General features: G+C 42.2%; 1 protein-coding gene across 13 annotated transcripts in view; it reads left to right on the top strand.

Annotated features, from left to right (window-relative positions):
• Positions 1-91: 91 nt before the first annotated feature.
• Positions 92-18,860, top strand: part of SLX4IP (SLX4 interacting protein) — a 220,663-nt gene continuing 201,894 nt past the window's right edge. For 2 of the 13 annotated variants that reach the window (XM_086335066.1, XM_086335076.1), the window contains exons 1-3: positions 757-1,186; positions 1,869-2,152; positions 2,473-2,591. The gene's annotated coding sequence lies outside the window, so the exon portion shown is untranslated. Of the gene's footprint in view, positions 1,187-1,868; positions 2,153-2,472; positions 2,592-7,501; positions 7,783-14,226; positions 14,278-18,860 lie in introns of those variants that run through there. The other 11 variants (XM_086335078.1, XM_086335068.1, XM_086335077.1 and 8 more) reach the window with 8 other exon arrangements.

Here is an 18,860-nt window from a genome sequence, read left to right as displayed (position 1 = left end):
TGCTCGCGCAGGCCCGCGGCTCCTCCGGGCGTTGGTGACGCTTTCGGCCGGGGACGCGGTGGTGGCGACCGGAAGACCGGGGGCGGGGCTCGTCTGGTGTCTCTCTAGGCACACTGTCGGAAGTGGAAACGTTAAATGACGGGTCACACGGCCTTGCTGAGGCACAGTGTCTCCCTTTTTGCCCGCGCTTAAGAGGCGCTCATGGAATGGAAACGTGACCAACCGCTCTCGGCGGGTCCCGGGCCTTCCGGCCTTGACCAAGGGCGACGCGCCGGATCCCGCGGCCGCTCACCAGCCCCGGTTTTCCGGAGCGACCGCCCAGAAGACCCGGAGAGAGGGCGCCGCCGCGGCCGCCCCTGTGGAGTGGGGCGTGCGGGAGGCCCTCAGCGGTGCGGCGGCCGCCCCTCGTCCACGCGGGGGCTTACGGGGGTCGGAGGCCCCTGAGTCTGTGCGCTCGCCGGCTAGCTCATGTCCGTGCCGTCACCCCTCCCGCTGATGCGCTCGAGGGCCAAGACTGCATTCTTCCGTTCAAAGGAACTGTAAGAGAAGTTATGCTCATGGATAACTGTCTCACAATGCACCCGCCATTGAGAAAGCCACCTTCATCTGCCAACCCGTGTTTTCTATACTCGTTCCCCATCAAACATTCGGGAGACTTTTCCCCTTTTTGTGCTAGTAATTTTCAAGAAACATTCTGTGTCACAGAAATGTTGAGTTTTATTTTTCTCTCTTTCGATCGCCCTTCTCCCTGGCATAGCGGGTAACTGGTTTGTCACCGGCCAATCGAGCTCGCCTTGTTCGCGGTCCCTAGATAGAGGTCCTTCGCCGCCATGATTGTTTTGGGCCCTCGTTGGAAGCCGCGAGACCTTGCACGGAGGACATTTTTGTTTTTGGAAGATCCCGCGCGCTCTTCCGGCCGTTAGCTTAGTGTTCGCCGCCATCTTAAGTCCTGGTTGTGGCTTCAAGCGGGCCTCGAAGCAACCCAGGCCATCTTGTGTTTGGGCGGCGGCTGCAGGGCTTCTCTGCGCGCCCGGGAAGCGGGAAGGAGGTCGGCACCCGGAACACCAGAGCTTCCAAAGGCTGGCTTGGGAGCTTCTGGCCTCCTTTCTAGTCTGAGTTTGCACAGCCAGGTACCCTGGACAGTAACTAAACAAAAGCCCGACCCCAAACCCTGCCACCATCGTAGGTAAGAACTTGGAAATGCTGGGAACCTAAGACGTTCCTTCCCTTGCACTCAGCTGTGAGCCCAGCTCCTCTCCCGCTTCGGTTATTTCCTTTGATTAGTGAACCTTTCCTGAATCCTTATCCCTGTGCTTCCTCCTCTCTGTTTTAAACAGAAGGGTGCCGGAAGCCTGGGCTTGACAGTGGAAGTTTTGGCCTGGGAAATTGTTATTATTTGGACGAAATGGAGTACAGTGACAGGGCCAGGTATTTATATCAAACATCTACATTGTATGGAGAAGGCGAAGGCACCCCACTCCAGTACTCTTGCCTGGAAAATTCCATGGATGGAGGAGCCTGGTGGGCTGCAGTCCATGGGGTCGCTAAGAGTCGGACAGGACTGAGCGACTTAGCAGCAGCAGCAGATTCTCCTTCCCAGTTTTCAGTTTGTGACATACAGATTGTGTTTGTATATACATTCATTCATTCAGTACATTTGTTGAGTACCTGGTGTGTACTAGGTTGTAAGGATTCTGTAGTAAATGAAAACCACTTTATTTCATGAAGTTTCCATTCTGTCACCTTGAGAGCTACTAGGTTGGGCAAGTAACAGTGTTTTCTGGTTCTTAGACCTGCTATAATATACAAACAAGTATTCGTTTGCTCCTTCCCCTATCTTCCCCCGCTCCTTTTTCCTCCTGGACTAGGAATAAATCATACTGACACTTTATTTCTTGGATCCTGGACCTGACTGCATTTGTAGATGAACTGGTTCATTTTACAAACAATATTCAAGGTACTTACAGTCTTGCTGCTCCAGTTGTGAACTGTGTATCAACCGCTTGAACATCACCTGGGAGCTTGTTAGAAACGCCGCTGACTCCGAATCTGCCCTGAGAAGCGCATCTTAAGTTCAGACAGCACTGACCGAGGGCACGGACTAAAGACAAAGACTTTCTCTTTACAACTTGTGCTTCTGGAACAATATATGGTCAGTATAGTCCACGCTTTAAATGAAGTGGACGTGTGGCTTTATATTCATCAGTTTAATGTCAAGATGCCAATTTAGCATTCTAAAAAGTTGAGGATTTGTCAGCCCCATATACTGTTATGTAACATTTGCTATGCAACACCTTTTGTCCTATGTGCATATTTTATTTTTAATTTATTTGAAGTTGAACTCAAAATTCTGTTTGTTTTCAGTAGTTCAATATCAACTTGGAAAACCTTGGAGCATAGTTTACCAAAGCTTTTTTGGCACCTTGCATTCTGTCATTTTAAAATAACAAATCTAAATTTAATTTATTTCAGGGGTTCTCAGCTTTGGTTCTCAGCTATGAAAAAATCACTTGGGGTGCTTAAAAAAACCAACAACCCAGACCAGTATCAGTAGACTCTGAGATCTGTGGATGGAATTTAAGGAAGTTAAGGTATTTGAGAAACAACAAATGAGTTTTATATTTTCTGTGTTGCTATTTGTTAGATTTTTCTCCCTTGTAGATTTACTTAAAATAATTATGAAGAGAGTTGGACTGGAAATGTGGTGAACTAGCTTCTTAGTAACCCATCAGCTTGCTGTTTATTGTGTCCTAAGCAAGTTATTCAGTCTTTCTTTCCTTTATCCATCTAAATATTAATTGGGAAAAGAAGAATGAAGGTCCTGTTATGTTTTATTTAGTCTCTTGTGTATGTTGCAAAATGTAGTGGATATTTATATTCTGTGCATGTGAGGAAAAGAAGTATTTTGCAAGTGCAATATTCACTGCTTCTGATTTTCCTATACTGTATCTTGTATATGCTGGTAAGCATAATGGGTCTGGAAATGAATTCTAGAGCCATACTCTCTGGGTTGAAATCCTAGCTCCTCCAGCTACCAGCTTAAACTGATTACTTAACCCTTTTGTGCTTCAGTCTGTTGTTTAGTTGCTAAGGGGTGTCTGACTCTTGCTTACCACATGGACGGTAGCCTGCCAGGCTCCTCTATCCATGGGGTTTCCCAGCAAGAACACTGGAGCAGGTTGCCATTTCCTTCTTTAGGGGATCTTCCCAATGCAGGGATCAAACCCGAGTTTCCTAAATTGGCAGGCAGATTCTTTACCACTGTGCCACCTGGGAAGCCCTATACCTTAGTTCAGTTCAGTCGCTCAGTCGTGTCCGACTCTTTGTGACCGCATGAATCGCAGCACTCCAGGCCTCCCTGTCCATCACCATCTCCCAGAGTTCACTTAAACTCACGTCCATTGAGTCAGTGATGCCATCCAGCCATCTCATCCTCTGTTGTCCCTTTCTCCTCCTGCCTTCAATCTTTCCCAGCATCAGGGTCTTTTCCAGTGAGTCAGTTGCTTCATCTCAAAAATAGGGTTGATATGAGGGTCAGATAAGTTAATACAAGAAAAGTGCTGAAAACAGTGCTTGGCACATAGTCACAGCTATGTAAATGTTAATTAGGTATTATTCTATTTAAGTCTTCGGATTATTAAAGTTTTGTGCATACATTCAAATCACTAATGGGTAAAGGTATTGTAGTTCCATGACTTTTTAGGCCACGTATCCATTTGGGAAAGAGGGTGATTTAAATACAATATGCCAAGCCAGGAAGATGTGTGAGTGAGAGGTTTTTTTAATGATCTTTTTCTTTTCTCTGAATAGCTTTATGGAGGTATGATTGTCGTACAGTAAACAGCACATACTTAAAGTATACCGTTTGATGGTGATTTACATGTATATACTAATGAAATCAACACTTGAGTCAAGATAGTGAATGTACTCATCACCTCCCAAAAGTTTTCTCTTGTCCTTTTGTAAACCCTCTGGGCTCTTCTAGACAACTGCTGCTCTGTTTTCTGTCACTCTTGCATTTCCCAGAATTTTATCTAAATGGAATCTTCATGTATGTGCTGTCTTGGGGGGTGGGGTAGTCTGCTTTTTTTCGCTCATTATAATTGAGGGCCATCTTTGGTGCAAGTATCAGTGTTTCATTCCTTTGTAATTGCTATATTCAGCAATTTGTTAGACTAATTTGTTTGCACATTTGTTAATTGAAGGGCATTTGGGTTGTTTTTATTTTGATAGTGGTCATTTTCACATTGGAAAAACAAAAAAGTAATTATTTGGTGGCCAGTCAGTTCAGTCGCTCAGTTGTGTCCGACTCTTTGCGACCCCATGAATCGCAGCACGCCAGGCCTCCCTGTCCATCACCAACTCCCAGAGATCACCCAAACTCATGTCCATTGAGTCGGTGATGCCATCCAGCCATCTCATCCTCTGTCATCCCCTTCTCCTCCTGCCCCCAATCCCTCCCAGCATCAGAGTCTTTTCCAATGAGTCAACTCTTCACATGAGGTGGCCAAAGTACTGGAGTTTCAGCTTTAGCATCATTCCTTCCAAAGAACACCCAGGCCTTCCATATGCAGAGAACCTAGGAGGTGCCAGTGGCAGACTGTGTTTGTTTGGGACTTTGTCTTTGACATTGTTTAGTTTATGCATTCACGTTTTCTGAATGAAACGTTATAGTTTTTTAGATGCCAAACATGTCATCTATATTGAGTTGTTAGTGGGTTGGATCTCTTTTATTGAGATATAATTTATATGTAACGTAATAGTTTCATATGTACAACACAATTGTTTGATATATGTATATATAGTTAAACAAGTCAGGGGGTTAGGGGTGCTGACCCTCTGTGCTGTTGAAAATCTGCATACAACTTTACAGTGACAAGCTCACAACTCAGCCCCCATCTGAGATTCCACATCTTTGAATTCAACCAACTGTGGATCATGTGATACTGTAGTATGTATTTATTGGGAAAAATCCAAGTGAAGTGGATTCTCATAGTTCAAACCTTGTTGTTCAAGGGTTATCTGTATAGTACGGTTTTATTAACTGGTCACCATGTGGTACATTCCCAGGGCTTACTTATTTCATAACTGGAAGTTTGTACCTTTTGACTCCCTTCACCCATTTCACCATCCCCTACCATCCCTTCCTCAACACCCCACCCCCTGCCCCTGCCCCACCAATGACCACCAATATTTTCTCTGTATCTGAGTTTGGTGTTTGTTTTGTTTTAGATTTCACAGAAAAGTGGATCATATTATATTTGTCTTTCACTGTCTTACTTATTAGAAGAATGCCCATTATGTTGTCGCAAAGAGCAGGATTTCCTTTCTTCATGACTGAATAGCATTCCATTATATATATGCATACACCGTAATTTCTTTATCCATTCATCTATCATGGACACTTAGGATGTCTCCCCTGTCTTGGCTATTGTGGTTAATACTTCAGTGAACATGGAGGTGCAGATTACCTTTTCAAGTTAGTGTTTTTCTTTTCTAAAGATAAATACTGTGAAGTGGAATTGCCACATCATATGGCAGTTATATTTTTAATTTTTTGAGGAACCTCCTTACTGTTTTCTGTAGTGGCTAACCAATTTAAATTCCCATCTACAGGACACAAAGGCTCCCCTTTTTTCACATCCTTACCAATACTTCAGTTGCTCAGTCGTGTACGACTCTTTGTGACCCCTTTGACGTCAGCACGCCAGGCTTCCCTGACAGTCACCAACTCTCGAAGCTTGCTCAAACTCATGTCCATCGAGTCAGTGTGTCATCCCCTTCTCTTCCTGCCTTCAGTCTTTCCCAGCATCAGGGTCTTTTCCAGTGAGTCAGTTCTTCACATCAGGTGGCCAAAATATTGGCCATCACCAGCACTTATTTGTTGTCTTTTTGATGATAGCTATTCTGACAAGTGTGAGATGACATCTCATTGTGATTTTGAGTTCCTTTTCTCTGGAGATTTGGAGGTGCTGAGTAGGCTGTCTGAGGTCATGTAAAAAGGTAGGATTTGAATGCGTGTCATTTTTGCTAGAACCCGAGACCATGACTGCCTTGTGGGTCAGCGCCTGTTTCTGACAAAGTATTAAATAAAAATTAGATGCTGTTTTTTAGTGAAGCAACCACACAGGGCCAGGTGGGGATTTTCTGTGGGCCCCACAGGAATGGGAGGCCCAGAACTTGGCTTAGATGACCACGTTAAGGGTATAGAGTGAACTGTGGACTTAATCTTGGTGGGAGATTTCAGTATATGACCTACATTTAAAGAAAAAGAAAACAAAATCCTTATTTTTTGTGTGTCACTTGCATTATTTTCCTGTTGTTTCCATTTGTTTTTTGTTTTTTTTTTTTTTCAAGTTCACTTTGGCATTCAGAATTATCATATGAATAATAGGAAAAGCTGATTCACTACTTTTTTACACTGTAATTACCTTTTCAAATTTTATCAGTTGTTGTCAGCAAGATCTTTACTCATTTATCATTTTTCCTTGGTATTTTGTTAAGGTTTGTGATTCCTTCTTCATATTGTCCTTTTATGCGTGTGTGATAAAAGTAGATTGGGGGAGTAGGGGCAACAGGTTATGAAATGATTTCTCATTCCTGAATTACAGTTGTTCCTTCATAAATTCTAGAGCCTTTGTTATTTTAAGACAATAGAAGAGAGTATAACATATTCTTGGTAAAGTTTGAAATCTGGAGATTAGAAGCCTAAAGCTAATTTCTGATCTTTTAAATCCTGAGTAGGTGCTTTGGCTTGTGATGCAGACCGGCAGTGCTAGATGGAAGACAAATGTGAATTTCAGAGTGCCTTGAATTTTCCCACAGAATAATCTAGAAGGTCACAAACTTTATTAGAGTTTATCTCTGCTTTGTATTTAAATGACAGGACAATCGTGATATTGTTTCATCTACTTCCATTCCCTCCCCAAATTAATTTTCTTAAGGATTTTAGAATCTTTCCCTCTCCACTAAAAACACATATTTTTGGTGAGGTCAGATGCTATTGAAGACTTTTTGTGAAAGAATGCCTGTTTACAGGTCAGAGAAAATGGGCTCAAGAATGCAGGGTAGAGGATGAGATACTGTTTGTAAGACATGTACTTTAACTTCTCAGTATGTTTATGAAGATTATACGCTTTGAGATATTTGGAAAATTGATCTTTTTGGAGCTTGTTCTGAACTTCTTAAAAACAGGGTGTAAAGTAAAAATTCTACTGCATGTAGACTCGAATCGGCAGCTCTGATAAAGCTTTTTTAACATTTATGCTTTGAACCCCAGGCCCTGAGCTTGCTGTTCCCTCCTTAAAGTAATGCTAGGAGCCTAGGAAGGTAATTTTTTAAGGTGCATGTTTGCTTTTTAACTGTGTGTGTGCACATTTATCTTTTAATGATCAGTATGTAGAGGCTAATAATACCTTTTTCATTCAGATGAATGTAAGGATGTCAGTATTTTAAGGACAAAAACAAGTCACTGAAAACCTCACATTTATGACCTAATAAGGCTGAAACTCCAGTACTCTGGCCACCTCATGTGAAGAGTTGACTCAATGGAAAAGACTCTGATGCTGCGAGGGATTGAGGGCAGGAGGAGAAGGGGACGACAGAGGATGAGATGGCTGGATGGCATCACCGACTCGATGGACGTGAGTCTGAGTGAACTCCGGGAGTTGGTGATGGATAGGGAGGCCTGGCATGCTGCGATTCATGGGGTCGCAAAGAGTCAGATACTACTGAGCGACTGAACTGAACTGAACTGAACTGATGACCTAAACCTTCAACCAGGTATCTCTTGCCCCTTATGTTCAATACAAAACACTTCCATATTTTCTTTACATTTATATGCATCTTAGCTCTCTCAACTTTGGCTGCATGATATATGTAACTTACGTGTTATTTGTGTATTGAAATAGGACCAGAGTACCTTGACCTCCTGTTTAGAGGGTTTAATAAGGAATTTGGGATTTGGAGACAGTAAAGATGTATTAGATTAATAGGTATAAGTCTAAAACAGTAACACAGTCTGTAGCCACTGATTTCAGTAACATCAGCAGATTCCAATTAGCAGGCTTGACACTTACCTTTGCCCTGCTCCAGGTTATCAGAGGGAATAAGAATGGCCCCTGTTCTCAGAAAGCTCTGGTCACAGGGAGGGGAGGGACTGAGGAGCAGAGTTAAGTGAGTGGAGGGGGTGTGGAAGGGCTGGGCTGGCCCAGAGAAGGGACCCTTCACCCTGGGGATCCCTAGAGAGCTCCCGAGGAGCAGGCGGCAGCTCAGTTGGGTTTCCAATGATAACTCGATCTTAGGAAGAGAGGACCTTCTCTAGTGTGACACGCATATGTACACATATGTGCTGGCCCTGCATGTTCAAGGTCACATGCCCAAGTTGGCTGTGGAGGCCTCGGAGCTGTGACGGTCCCTGAGCCGGGGGTGGTGGGGCTCATACCTGCTCCAGTTCCTAGCCTGATGGTTTCGAGGCTGGAGAGTGCCAGGATGGAGACTGGAGCTTCTTGGAGAGGCCCGGGCCCTTCAGGACGACCAGCTCTTTGGGGCCTGAGACCGCCTGGCACCCCCTCCTGTGGTTTTCCCTCCTTGGGGGAGGCAGACGGCTGTCTGCGGCTTCCTCTGTCCTGTCCCGGACGACAGGCGCTGAGAGGAGAGAGCGCCCTGTGTGCTGCCCCAGGCCCCTGGCAAATGGCCTTCCTGTGTTTAGACTTCAGCCTCCCAGGGTTTCATAAAAGGACAGTGAAGGCCTTGCCCCTCACCGCCCCAGGGTGGTCGTCAAGGCAGCAGTAACGCAAGGGGTCAGTCAGAGATGCCTAGGGGCACCGCCGCCACCTCGCCAGATGTGAGGAGACTCAGCAGGGAGGCTGGTGCTCTCTGGCGCTTCTGCTGCCCGTCCCTTCTGTTGGCCTGTTCTGTTATGAATATGCGTCTGCACGTCTTACACACACCTTCTCTCAGTTTGTGGTTCCACCTCACCCCCCTCCCCAACTGAAGTTTAATTTTTTTAACCTTTTTGTTTTGAAATAATTATAGATTTGCCCCAAATTGGCATAAAAGTACATGGAGTCCCCTGTACCCATCACCCAGCTTCCTCCAGTGGTGACATCTTTTGTGACTAGAGTGCAGCTATTAAAACCAGAAAGCTAACATCGGTACAACCTCCAGAGCTTATGAGATGGAACCAGTTTACATGCATTTGTGTAGCTGTTTTTATCATGTGTTTCTATTCCTGTAACCAGCACCACAAGCACAGTGTAGAATTCCATTGCCAGAGCTTCCTTCTGCAGCTTCCCTATTCCTAACCCCTGGCAACCACGAATGTGGTCTTCACTTCTATAATTTTGTTGTCTGAAGAATGTTATATGAGTGGGATCATACATTCTATAACCTTTCAGATTGTCTTTTTTCTCCTGAGGATCATCCCCTTGAGATGATCCAGCCAAGCGGTCGTGTGTGTCAGCGGTTCAGTTATGGTTGCTGAGTGATGTCCCATGGTACAGATACGCCAGATCTGTTTAACCACTCACCCACTGAAGGACACCTGGGCTGTTTCCAGTTTTTGGCTGTTATGAATAAAGTCACTATGAACATTTGGCTACAAATTTTTATGTGAGCCTAGGTTTTCATTTTTCTGGGGTGAATTACCAGGAGTGCAAATTTTAGATTATGTGGTAAGCACATGGTTAGTTTTGTAGGAAGCTGTCAACAATCTCTTTTCTAGAGTGGCTCTGTGATCTTTACAGTCTTTCCAGTAGTGTAGGAGACATGCCTGTTCTCTGCATCTCCACCAGCATTTGGTGTTACCTGTTTTTTTTTTTTTTTTTTTAATCTCTTTTTTTATTAGCCATTCTGGTAGGTATGTAGTGATGGCTTATGATGTTGAGTGTTTTTTTTTAATTGAAATATAGTCAGTGTATACTGTTATGTATAGTCAAGCCAACAAAGGTCTATATAGTCAAGGCTATGGTCTTGCCAGTTGTCACGTACGGTTGTGAGAACTGGACGATAAAAAAGGCAAGGCTTCAAAGAATTGATGCCTTCAAACTGTGGTTCTGGAGAAGACTCCTGAAAGTCCGTTGGACAGCAAGGAGATCAAACCAGTTAATCTTAAGGGAAATCAACCCTGAATACATGTTGGAAGGACTGATGCTGAAGCTCCAGTACACTTGGCGCATTGGAAAAGTCCCTGATGCTGGGAAAGATTGACAGCAGAGGAGAAGGGGGCGTCAGAGGATGAGATGGCTGGATGGCACAATGGATATGAACTTGGGCAAACTTCAGGAGATGGTGAGGGACAGGGAGGCCTGGCATGCTGAAGTCCATGGGGTCGCAAAGAGTCGGACACGACTGGATGACTGAACAACAACTGTTTTTTAGTTTCAGGTGTACTATATAAATGATGCCTCATTTGCATACAGCATAAAATGATTCGAGTGTCTCTCATGCTTATTTCCCATGTTTGTCCTCTGCTGACATACCTGGTAATGTCCTTTGCCCACTTTTTGACTGGATTGGTTTTATTTTTTTACCATTGAGTTTTGAGAGTTCTTTATGTGTTCTAGTTTATAAGTTGTTTACTGGTTATGTGGATTGCAAATATTTTATTCCAGTCTGTAGAGAAGTTTTAATCTTAATACTGCCAACTCTACCATTCTTTTTCTTTTTGGGTTATACTTCTTGTATCTAGTTTAAAAATACCTTCCTTTCTCAGAGCTTATGAAAAACATTTCCTGAAAGCTGCTAACTTTTCACATTTGAGTTTGTAGCTCATCTGTAGTTGATCTTTATGTGCTGTGTGAAGTAGTGGTCCAGTTTTCTATTTTTCCAAGTAGACACACGGTTGTTGGACCACAGTTTGTCAAATGAACAGTTTCCTTATTTCCCACTGATGTGCACCACTGCTCCCGTCACCGTTTCCACGAGCCCAGGGGCTTGTTTCTGGCCTGTGAAGTCTGTTCCTTCAGCCTGTTTGTTTCCCCTTTGCCAGCACATTATTTGATTTACTCTGGCACTGTGGTAGTTTTGCAGTATCTGGTAAGACTGACTCCCTTCATTGTTTTTCTTTTTTTGTTTTCCTTCTCTCTTAGTCCTTTTTGTTCTTCTTCAGATGCCCTGTTTAGGATTGTGCCTGGGATTGCATAAAGTTTGAACAATGTGATGAGGTCTGGCACATGTCTTATTAAATTCATCTCTAGATATTTTAAATCTGTGGAATGCTAGTATGATGATATTTTCAGAAATCTATATCTTCTGCTTGTTTCAAAGAAATTGCTTTTAACATTCATCAGTAAACATGTTTGCTACTTTTTTTTCTTTGGTAGATGCTTTTCTCACATTAGCTTGTTTCTATTCAGAGATTTCTAGTGTTTTTCTTTTCTTTTTTTTCTATTTCTATGAAAATCATCCTGTGCTTTTATTCTGCTTCAGTTTTTAAGTATGGTAATTGTTCTAGTATTAAACTGACCTTGCACTGCTTGGATAAACCTCACTTGGTTCTGAAGTATTTTTGTAATGTATTGCTTCTGTTTGTTTAGGGTTCTTGTGTCTAAGTTCAGGCGTAGAACTGGCTGTGATTCTCCCTTTCATAGCCTGCCCTTGCCCAGTGTCAGTCTCTGGGCTTAATAGGCTGAGTTGCATGGTGGGAGGGGCTCCCTTTCACCCTCTGCTCTGGAATCATGTGTACATTTTGGCATTATTTATTCTTGGAAAAGCTGCTGGATTTTGGATCTCTTCTTAGATCACCTCTAAGAAGAGACCTTAGAGGTCAGCCTGTCCAACAGCATTGTTCTTCTGAGGCAGAAAGAATTAAATGCTGAGGCTCCAGTCCAGAAGGCCTGGTCCACTGTCTCAGGACTCAGCAGCCTCATCATTGTAGAAGCCCTAATCCCGACGTAAAGGTATCAGCCATTTTATTACCTGAGAGAGAGGGCACAAAGCCTTCACATCAGAGTCTACACAAATTCATAGGGAGACTTGAGAATCATCCCATCAGTATGACAAACAGGTCCCCTAGGTTTCTAGGGTCATCGGATTAAGTTAAAGAACCGAGAGGGGAAAGGGAGCCTTGGGCAGCACTCTGACAGCTCATGGAAAGCTGTGGGGAACAGGCAGAGGCTTCCCTGGCTCCACTGTGAGCAGCTCTGTGTAGGAATAACTCAGTGGGCCATTAATGCGTGTATTGCCCTTTGTGATGACAGGTGATAATTTTCACCTGGAATATCAAATATTCACTGTATGGTGTTTTTTCATGAAAGTCAATAAAGATTCAGTGTATTTTTTGGAAAATTTCCCAGAAACAGCAAACATAAAATAGTGTCAGCTCCTGTTTCAGGATTATTTCTTCATCCAGCAGACTTTCTTGAGCACCTTCTAACTTTGATAACCTGCTCCTTCCAGGATGGATAAGTGTGCTTTTCCCTGTTTGGAAAACAGCAAATTGTTTGGGTTCATTTTATGCTTCAGCTCCTCCTGTAGTTCATTTCTAGCCCCTGTGCATAAAGCTGTAGTGAGGCAGAGGATATGCGCCTTATCTAAAGGACTTCAGCAGGTGTGCAGGCTCAAGGTCTACACAGCTGCTGTCCAGATGCGTTACGTGCTTTATCTTGGTGCCCTGTCACAGCATGATGGTAATTAAATTGATTCAGGCCACATTTGCCTTAGCTGTGGAGTCCCTTCCTCCCTTCTCCACACCCCCCACCTCTTCTGTCTCTTACCTTTCCCTCTATTTCTCTTTCTTTGATGAGCAGGAGAGAACCACCCTCCTGCAGCCTTGTTTGAAGTTGTGCTCCGTGTTGGGAACGTCTGCCTTGGCCAGGGGAACAAGGACATGCCTACCTTGGCAGCCCAGTTAGCCTTTGACCTCGCAGTTCTGCAGGGGACAGATGATGCTCGATGGCTCTCAGTGAGGTGACCTGACTCTTCTCCTGCCCTCGATCTTCAGCTGTGAGACCCTGGCCTGATCCCCCAAGTTCTTGTTGGGGGAATAGAGGTCAGGCCTGGGAATAGATGGTCTGTAAGGGTGTCTTATAGTTCTAAAATTGTTAGTTTTTTGAGATTGCAAACACTGTGGGAACAAGTGAAAAAAAAATTGCATTGAGAGGCAGAATGCCATATGGTATTAAAAATGGGTTAAAAATGAGAGTAAGGTTATACAGTTGCTTTTTATTTATTTATTTTTTGCATGCAGTCTGTTTTATACTAGAGATCATATTATTTCATATAAAAATATGCCTTTCAGTTCTGGATTCTTACAGATTGTATTTTTGAGACGGGGCTTTGATGATGCTTTTTGAAGAATCCAGATCTTAAAACATAAATGCAGCTGCTCTTGCTTTACTGATTAAAGGGGGGGAAAATGAGCATTTTAAGAGTCAGCTGGAACCTTATTGTGAATTGAAAATACAACTTTCACTATAATATAGCTCTTAATCTATCTAACAGCAGATATGGTCTAAAGCCTTGTAATAGTCTTCTGTGTGGGCCACCTGTCCTTCTGGAAAAGGAAGACATACTGGAAAACCAGTGTGTAATTAAAAATAATTAGGGTGCACGTGCTTCAGATTTGGTTGGATACTTGTTGGCAGTACTCTTTTCCCTGTTCCTCTGTCTAGCTGAACTACTAGTATCCTCTAAATATCCCCAGAGAGGGACTCCCTAAATTCTTAACAGAAGTTACTCAAACCTGATTTAATATATTTAAAGGAGCTGACTGTGTGTTTATCTGGCTCAGATAATACAATGTAATTTTAAATATTTAACTAGTTTTCAGAACAACCTTTATGGATGTTGTTTTAAAGCACATGTTCTTGACTTTCTAGAAAGTTATTTTTTCCATTTACACCTCTGTAGAAATGGGCTTGCTAAGATGAACATCATTAAAAAACATTCTAAAGCATATGCATTGCATTGTTCAGGGAACAGAAGTGAATAGATTAAAATGAAATTAAAATGATTTAGGGTTTGGATAAAGAAAGATATTTTTGTCTATTAAAAAATAGAATCAAAGATTATAAGATTTTTTTTAAAATTTCCCATTGACTCAGTAATAATAACTGTTAACACTCATCTGGGGCCTACTATTTGTAAATGATGAGACTGTTTTCATGTACTTAGTCCTTTCAATAATTTTAAGTTAGGTATTGCTACCCCTATTTTATAAATAAGGAATCTGGGATTCAGAATAACTGCTTTTCTTCTTTTGCATTATGATTTATTGCAGGATATTGACTGTAGTTCTCTGCTGTGCAGTATCATATTGTTGTTTCTCCACTGCAGGTATGCTGGTTTGCATCTGCTAATCCCAGAGTCCCAGGCTGTCCCTCCCCAGCCCTTTCTCCCACTGGCAGCCCCCGTCTGCTCTCTGTCTGTGAGTCTCTTTCTGTTCTGTAGACAAGTTCACTTGTGTCATATTTTAGATTCCACATGTGAGTATTTGTCTTTCTCTCTCTGACGTACTTCACTTAGTATGATAATCTCTAGGTCCATCCAAGTTTTGCAGATGGTATTATTTCATTCTTTCTCATGGCTGAGTAGTAGTCTATTGTATGTGTGTGTTGGAGAAGACTCTTGAGAGTCCCTTGGACTGCAAGGAGATCCAGGCAGTCCATTCTGAAGGAGATCAGCCCTGGGATTTCTTTGGAAGGAATGATGCTAAAGCTGAAACTCCAGTACTTTGGCCACCTCATGCGAAGAGTTGACTCATTGGAAAAGACTCTGATGCTGGGAGGGATTGGGGGCAAGAGGAGAAGGGAACGACAGAGGATGAGATGGCTGGATGGCATCACTGACTCGATGGACATGAGTTTGAGTGAACTCCGGGAGTTGGTAATGGACAGGGAGGCCTGGCGTGCTGCAATTCATGGGGTCGCAAAAAGTCGGACACGACTGAGCAACTGATCTGATGTGATCTGATCTGATCCTACGGAAAAAAAGAGAAATTCATGGGCAGTTCACATGGCCCTTGTGATAGTTAACTGTCAACTTGTTTGGGCTAAGGGATGCCCAGATAACTAACAGACATTATGTCAGACATTATGTCTGTGAGAGTGCTTCTGGAAGAGATCACCATTTGAATTTATGAACTGAGTAAAGCAGATTACCCTCCCCCGTGTGGGTGGGCATCATTCAATCCACTGAGGGTCAAAATAGAACAAAAAGGTAGAGGAAAAAATGAATTCAAGATCTAATTTGGGATATCCATCTTCTCCCGCCCTTGGACATTACCACTCCTGGTTCTTGAGCCTTTGGACTTGGACTGAATCACACCACTGGTTTTTCTGGGTCCCCAGCTTACACACAGTGTATCGTAGGACTTCTCAGCCTCCAAAATTTCATGAGGCAACTCCTTTAATAAACACATGTATATATACATACATGTGTGTGTGCATTTATATCTTCTATTCATTCTGGAGAAGCTTGACTAACACACCCCTCTATCCTGCTATAGTCTCCAACTATAAGACTGAAACCTCCTCTTTCAGGGAACTGGATCTAAAAGTACTGACATCAGGGGTTCCCCAAGGAAACAGTCAAGACAGATGGTTCTAAAGTGAAGGCCACACCCACAAACCCCACATCTGTGTGCAGAACTAACTTCCATCTCCTAGTGCCCCACTCCCAAATACACACACATAAACAACGACAAATCATCTACCATGTAAGGAAAAACTCTATTATGAAAGAAAGTTAAACAGAAAAAAAACTACTTGGCTGAAACCCAGACTATGCAAGGAGAAAGACACTTTCACTGATATCAGCAAGATAGAAGATATTACATCAATAAATATTTTTTTAAAGGAGCTTCTGAGAAGGATAAATATCATATTCTAATGCATATAAACAGAATCTAGAAAAATGGTACTGAAGAATTTATTTACAGGGCAGCAGTGGAGAAACAGACATAGAGAAGAGACTTATCAACATGGGGAGAGGGGAGGAGAGGGTGAGATGTATGGAAGGAGTAACATGGAAACTTACATTACCATATGTAAAATAGATAGCCAACAGGAATTTGCTGTATGGCTCGGGAAACTCAAACAGGGGCTCTGAATCAACCTAGAGGGGTGGGATGGGGAGGGAGATGGGAGGGAGGTTCAAGAGAGAGGGGATATATGTATACCTATGTCTGATTCATGTTGAGATTTGACAGAGAACAACAAAATTCTGTAAAGCAATTATCTTTCAATAAAAAAAATAAAACATAAAAAGGAGCTTCTAGAAAGCAACTAAAACTATGATAAGTGAAATTTAAAACCTTAATAGAAGGACTAAAGGATCAAGTTGACTAAGTCATCCAGGAACTTCAGAAATAATAAAGATGAAAAATAAGAGAGAATAAATGAAAAAACTAAAGGATCCGTACAAAAGTACCAACATGTAAAACTTAGGATTGAAACAGACACATATCAGGGCATATATAACAGGAAAATTTCAGACATTGTTGAAAAAAGGATTTTAAAGTATGTGTACAGGAGTGTGAGTTGAGGGAGTGGGTGAGTTGGGAGGAGGGGGATGGGAAGAGAATATTTGGCTCCAAACTACCCAAAGCAACTCTGGAAGCTAAAATAATGGAAAACTATCCCCCAAAATCTGAAGAAAATTCTTTTCAAACTCCGACTACATTTAAACACAAGGGGGTGTGGGTGAAAACATTTTTAGATGTGCAAGATCTTAAAAAATGTATATTCTGTGCATCCTTTCTCAGTAAGCTACTAAGGATGTGCTTCACCAAAATGAGGAAATTGATCCCAAAAAAGGGAAGAGACAGGAAAAAGGAAGGCTGAGATAGGCAAAAGGCAGAGGAAATCCCTGAATCTGGTGAAAGCAGATTCCTGCCTGGGACCCATGGGCTAGACAAGCGAAGAACCACAGTCCCGGAGAGGTGTCTTCAGGAAGTGTCTGGGCACATGCAGATGAACTTCAGACAACCAGTATGGAATATGAGATTGAATTAGGACAGGTATGTGGAAAGCAAAGCAACTGAATAATACAAAGCAATTGCTGATTCCAGGATAAACAAAAAGTATGCAGAAAATAATAAGTAAAGAGTACTTCACACAGTTCAGTTATGACTAGCATTTATAATCATGATAATAAACAGCAAATATTGGCCTAAATAGTACTATGCTTTCAACAAAATTTAAAGAATGGGAAATGTGTGTGTATGTATGCGGTATGTAAGGTTAAAGGGAGCTCCCTTTAACCTTAATGGAATGTTTTAGAAACAAAACCTAAAACCAATAATAGCAACAATCTACACAGCCACAATAGTAATCATAAAGCAGCAATACAGCATGAAATTTAGTGATAAGGACTCAATTCCTTTTTTAAGTATATAGTTCATTTACAATGTTGTGTTAGTTTCTGCTGTACAGCACAGTGATTCATTTATACATATATATATATACGTTCTTTTTTATATTCTTTTCCATTATGGCTTATCACAGAATACTGAATATAGGTCTCTGTCCTACAGAGCAGGACCTTGTTATTTACCTATTTTATATACACAGTTTGCATATGTTAACCCCAAACCCCCCCTTCATTCCTTCCCCATCCCTACCCCTCTTCTCTATGGATACGGATCCAATTCTTAAATGCTAAATTCTGCTCCAACCTGCAGAGCAAGCTGGAGAGAGCTGCTGTGGAGGAAGGGATGGGGTGGGAAGGATGCCTTAACTCATAAGTCTTGTGCGTGGAATTATCTGCCTGTTTAGATCCTGCACAGATACTTTTTGAGCAGCACTGTCCAAAAGAAATGTAATGCAAGGCACAGATATAATTTTAAAATTCCTAACAACTACATTTAATAAAAAGTTAAACAGAAATGGTTAATTTTAATAATGTGTCTTATTTAACCCAATAAACCCATCCCGTTATCACTGCAGCATATAATCAATATAAAAATGTTTACATTCCGGATGTTTTAACTAAGCTTTCAAATCAGGTATGTATTTTGTTTCCAGAACCTTAATTTGTACTGGCTACGTGCTAAGGGCTCAACAGGTACTTGCAGTTAGTGGTGACCATAATGGACAGTGCAGTTTAAGGGATTTTGGTTATATTATAAGAAAAGCACTTATTATACAAACAGCTTGTGTGGCTCAATATTAAAAAAAAAAAATCAAAAAAATAGGCAGAAGACCTAAACAGATATTTCTCCAAAGAAAACATACAGATGGCCAATATGCACATGAAAAGATGCTAAATATCACTAATTATTGGACAAATGCAAACTACCATGAGGTACCGCCTCACACCTGTCAAAATGGCTATCATTAAAAAGTCAAATAACAAATGCTGGACTGTGTGTGGAGAAAAGGGAACCTTCCTACCCTACTGGTAGGAATGTTAATTGATGCAGCCACTATGGAAAACAGTATTGAGGTTCCTTAAAAACATCAAAAATAGAACTACCACATGATTTAGCAATCCCATTTTTGGATATATATATATATGCAGACAAACCTATAATTCAAAAAGACACACACCTCTATGTTCACAGCAACACTATTTACAACAGCCAAGACATGGAAGCAACCTAGATGATCACTGACAGATGGGTGAATAAAGAAGATGTGGTCAGTTCAGTTCAGTCGCTCAGTCGTATCCGACTCTTAGCGACCCCGTGAATCACAGCACGCCAGGCCTCCCTGTGCATCACCAACTCCCAGAGTTCACTGGGACTCAAGTCCATCGAGTCAGTGATGCCATCCTGCCATCTCATCCTCTGTCGTCCCTTTCTCTTGCCCCCAATCCCTCCCAGCATCAGTCTTTTCCAACGAGTCAACTCTTCGCATGAGGTGGCCAAAGTACTGGAGTTTCAGCTTTAGCATCAGTCCTTCCAAAGAAATCCCAGG

The sequence above is a fragment of the Bos grunniens genome, chromosome 13 (assembly GCF_055505025.1).
Source record: "Bos grunniens cultivar Pamir isolate PY7600 chromosome 13, Bosgru_T2T1.0, whole genome shotgun sequence".
Classification (NCBI taxonomy): domain Eukaryota; kingdom Metazoa; phylum Chordata; class Mammalia; order Artiodactyla; family Bovidae; genus Bos; species Bos grunniens.
The sequence above is the reverse complement of the archived record's forward strand: the minus strand, read 5'-3'. Positions and strand labels throughout refer to the sequence as shown.